This window comes from Euprymna scolopes, chromosome 9 (assembly GCF_053919585.1).
Source record: "Euprymna scolopes isolate OS-2025 chromosome 9, ASM5391958v1, whole genome shotgun sequence".
Lineage (NCBI taxonomy): Eukaryota > Metazoa > Mollusca > Cephalopoda > Sepiida > Sepiolidae > Euprymna > Euprymna scolopes.
The window spans coordinates 111,139,568-111,143,864 of record NC_136490.1 but is presented as its reverse complement, the minus strand read 5'-3'; the positions used below and the strand labels follow the sequence as shown (position 1 = coordinate 111,143,864).

The window sequence follows — 4,297 nt, the reverse complement described above, 5'->3', positions numbered from 1 at the left end:
GGTGGCATATGTCTAAGTAACGTTAGCATAAAGTGAATAATGAACAGTGAAAATATTCGTGTATGTCTTATTAATTGTCTTTGTTAGAGTGTTGTTTTTGTAACCTTTCTATTCGCCTTTTCTGCTGCCGGTAGAGAGAAGAAGAAGACCTACTAAAAATAAAACCATTAAAATATCGTTAAGCAAAAACATGATGATTCCTTACTTATCGTTACTTACTTATCGTTTTTTTACATTGTTTTATTTAAAAGAGAGTAGATGACACAGATACTTCGGCATCCGCATCTCCAATACAATATTTACCAGATGTCATTAACTATTCCAAGAAGTAAACAACTCTGTTTTAGCGGCAAGAAAAATAACATACATCCGCTAGGGACAAATCTCGACAATATTATGCAAGTCGTCATTTATTAATATTTAATTATCAGCACTACGCCGTCAAGACAGGGTATCATGGCGAGCAGGTTTTGCCATCACCATAATAGCGAACTCTATCGTACCCAGTCTTAATGTAATAGGGAGTACTGCAGACATATTTTGTGGAGAACATTGATCCGCCGCTGGATCGGATAAAAAGACTGTTTTTCTAGCGATACTAGCAGTAGTGAGGATGGTCATATGGATCACAGGCCTCAAGCGAGTCCGCGAAGTGATATATGTGTCGGATCGGGATCTAGTCGTCTACTTTAAACATCTGCTTAAAGTAAAGATCAGATGCGATTAGAAGAGACTGCCTCGAGTGGCCTTTGACAAGAGGTGGGTGCATGACGCTAGCTTGTGCATCCGAAGAGGCGCCAAGTTTGAATTCGTGTTACCACCATAGGCATAGCACATGCAGTACTGGGTCCTATCGAGCTCATCCCGCTAGGTTAGACAAATAAAAAGTAAAGAGACTCTTGACTGGTGGTACAAATGAGATCCTGTCCACCGATTGCTAGAGAACCTTCCGAGGCTACCCTACCACTAACTCCCCCCTATCTTTTTTGGTTTTATCACCCCCTGGTCAACCCCTACTCAGAAGGTGGCGTCCTATATTCCCCTTTTTGATTTTGACAATCAATTTATTTTTCCTCCCTACACCCGATATTAATTCGTCCAAATCCCCATTAGGGGTCTCCACGCTTGTTTTCGGTGACCCGGAAAACAGTAGGCGATCTAACTACTTAGATAATCTTAGGGAGGAACCTTACTAACAATGCACTAGACAATTTTTTGGGGGCACATTTTTTCTAGATTTCACACTCCCCGAAACGAACTGCTTTTCTTCCAAATTCAAGAACATTTATTTTCCAATGAATTGAACTTTTTTTCACAAACTCACATTTTAATAAAAAAAAATGCACCCCCACACACACATACAGAGATTGTATATATATCTTTTTTGCAAAAATGCTGGGATTTTCATTTGTTAGTTTAGAGTCCACAGAGTGAATGAGGTATTGTGGTAAATGTTGCCTGTCAAGAATAAAGTCACCAAGACTCCAATTTTTACTTTAGTTACAAAGACCCTGCAACACACCCCTCCACAGATCTTATAGGGCCGTGTGCCTAAATTTGTTTTGTCTTTTGGAGATTTTACTTTTTATAATTTTTAATTTTATATTGGATTTTTTTTAATTGTAATTTTTCTTTAAACGAAATAAATTAAATAGGAAGATCAAAGTGTAGTATCTGTTCCCATAAATAAATACCCTTTTCTTGGCCTTTTGCTCAAGATCCAAGTGTAGTATATTTCAGCAGATACTGCAAGAAAGGCCATATGTGGGGGCAGCCCCACGTATAAGACATTGCTCAATGTAGGGGCAACCCTTCATACCAATTGTCACTATCCAGCTCCCTTACTCACCGAGGAGTTTCCCATTCACTCCCTACCTTAAAAATCGGCCTTGTTCCAAATTTTCTCGGTGGGGGAGCAAATAAATACCGCTTTTCTTGGCTTTTTGGCCAAGATCAAAGTGTAGTATCTGTTCCGGCAGATACTGCACTTAAGATAATTTGTACCAGTCAATGGAGGGGAAACCCTCTATACTGGGACAATTATTATTTTTGGTAACCAGAGTGCCCCCTTTTTGCCTACTTTTAGGGGAGCTGGTTTTTACCTCACATTAAAAACGGCCTTGTGCCTAATTTGCTCAGTGGGTGAGCAAATAAATACCATCTGTTCCGGCAGATACTGCAAGCAAAGACCATATGTAGGGGCGACCCTACATATGAGACCTTGGTCAATGAAGGGGCAACCCTATCGAACTCCCCTACTCCCCGGGGAGTTGGTCCCCATTTCCCCTTCACCCCTCACTTTAAACATCGGCCTTGTGCCTAATTTGCTCAGTGGGGGAGCAAATACATACCTCAAAGTGTGGTATCTGTTCCGGTAGATACTGCAAGCAAATACCGTAAGTGGGGGGAAGCCTTACATAAAAGACCTTGGTCAATGTAGGGGAAACCCTTCATACCAGTTCTCACTATCGAGCTCCCCTACTCCCCGGGGAGTTGGTCCCCATCTACTTTACTCCTCACATTAATAATCGGCCTTGCGCCTAATTTGTTCGGTGGGAAAGCAAATAAATACAAACCTCACATATAAGACCTCTGTCAATGTAGGGGCAGCCCTTAATACCAATTGTCATTATCCAGCTCTCCCAACCGGGGAGTTGGTCCCCATTTTCCCTTCACACCACACATGTAAAATCGGCTTTGCTCCTTAATTGCTCGGTGGGAAAGCAAATAAATACCAACCCCACATATAAGACCTTGGTCAATGTAGGGGCAACCCTTCATACCAATTGTCACTGTTCAGCTCCCGTACTCCCCGGGGAGTTGACTTCCATTTACCCTGCACTCACACATAAAAATTCGGCCTTGTGCCTAATTTGCTCGGTGGGGTGCAAATAAATACCCTTTTCTTAGCCTTCCGGCTGAATCAAAGTGTAGTATCTGTTCCGATAGATACTGCAATCAAAGACCATATGTGGGGGCAACCCCACATATAAGACCTTAATCAAGGTAGGGGAAACCTTTAATACCCATTGTCAATATCATGTTCCCCTACTCCCTGGGGAGTGTGCCCACATTTCCCCATCACTACCCACTTTAAAAGTCGCCCGTTTGCTTTATTTGCGCGATGGGAGAGTAAACAAATACCCTTTTCTTAGCCTTCGGGCCGAGATCAAAGTGTAGTATCTGTTTCGGCAGATACTGCAAGCTATGACTAGCTAGGACTAGCTATGACTAGCAAAGACCAGATGTGGGGGCAACCCCACATGTCTGACCTTTAACCAGCTCCCATTTCCCACCTCTCGGGAGCTGGTCCCCCTTTTCCCCTTCCCCCTCCCTTCACTCCTCACATTAAAAATCGGTCTTGTGCCTAATTTGCTCGGTGGGGGAGCAAATAAATACCATCTGTTTCGGCAGATACAGCAAGCAAATACCATATGTGGTGGCAACCCCACATATAAGAGCTTGGTCAGTGTAGGGGAACCCCTTTATACCAATTGTCACTATCCAGTTCTTCTACTCCCCGGGGAGCTGGTCCCCATTCCCCTTCACTCCTCACATTAAAACTCGGCCTTGTGCCTAATTTGCTTCGTGGGGGAGAAAATAAATACCAACCCTTCATACCAATTGTACTTATCCAGTTTCCCTACTCCCCGGGGAGCTGGCCCCTATTTCCCCTTCACATTAAAAATTGGCCCTGAGTCGAATTTTCTCCGTGGGGGAGCAAATAAACACCAACACCGCATATAAGACCTCGGTCAATGTAGGGACAACCCTTTATACCAATCGTCACTATCCATCTCCCCTACTCCCCGGGGAGTTGGTCCCCATTTTCCGTTCACTCCTCACATTAAAAACCGGTCTTGTGCCTAATTTACTCGGTGGGGGAACAAATAAACACCCTGTTCTTGGCTGTTTGGTAAAGATCAAAGTGTAGTATCTGTTCTTACTACATGCTGCACTTATGTTTGAAACTTTGTGGTATAAAGTGGGGGATCACTTTTCTGTATTAATTGTATGTAAAATGATCACCTACTTTACAACCAGTCAGTCTCAAAGGCAGTCACGTCATTCTCCAGATCATTTACTTTGTTTTTGAAGGAGTCAGTTATTTTCTTAGGCTTTAAGTCATTCTTAAGGTCATTCAATCCATCCTTAAGTTCATTAGTCATTGTAAGTCATTTACTTTTTATTTATTAAGTCACTTCAGCCTATTTATCTTTAAAATTTCATGTCAATCGTACATTCACGCATTCATTCATGACACGAGAGCACACGACTAATGGCTATCGGACTTGTT

At 42.5% G+C, this 4,297-nt stretch overlaps 1 pseudogene; it reads left to right on the top strand.

Moving 5' to 3' along the window:
• Positions 1 to 1,925: 1,925 nt before the first annotated feature.
• Positions 1,926 to 2,074, top strand: LOC145285393 (U2 spliceosomal RNA; annotated as a pseudogene).
• The last annotated feature ends 2,223 nt before the right edge of the window (positions 2,075 to 4,297 follow it).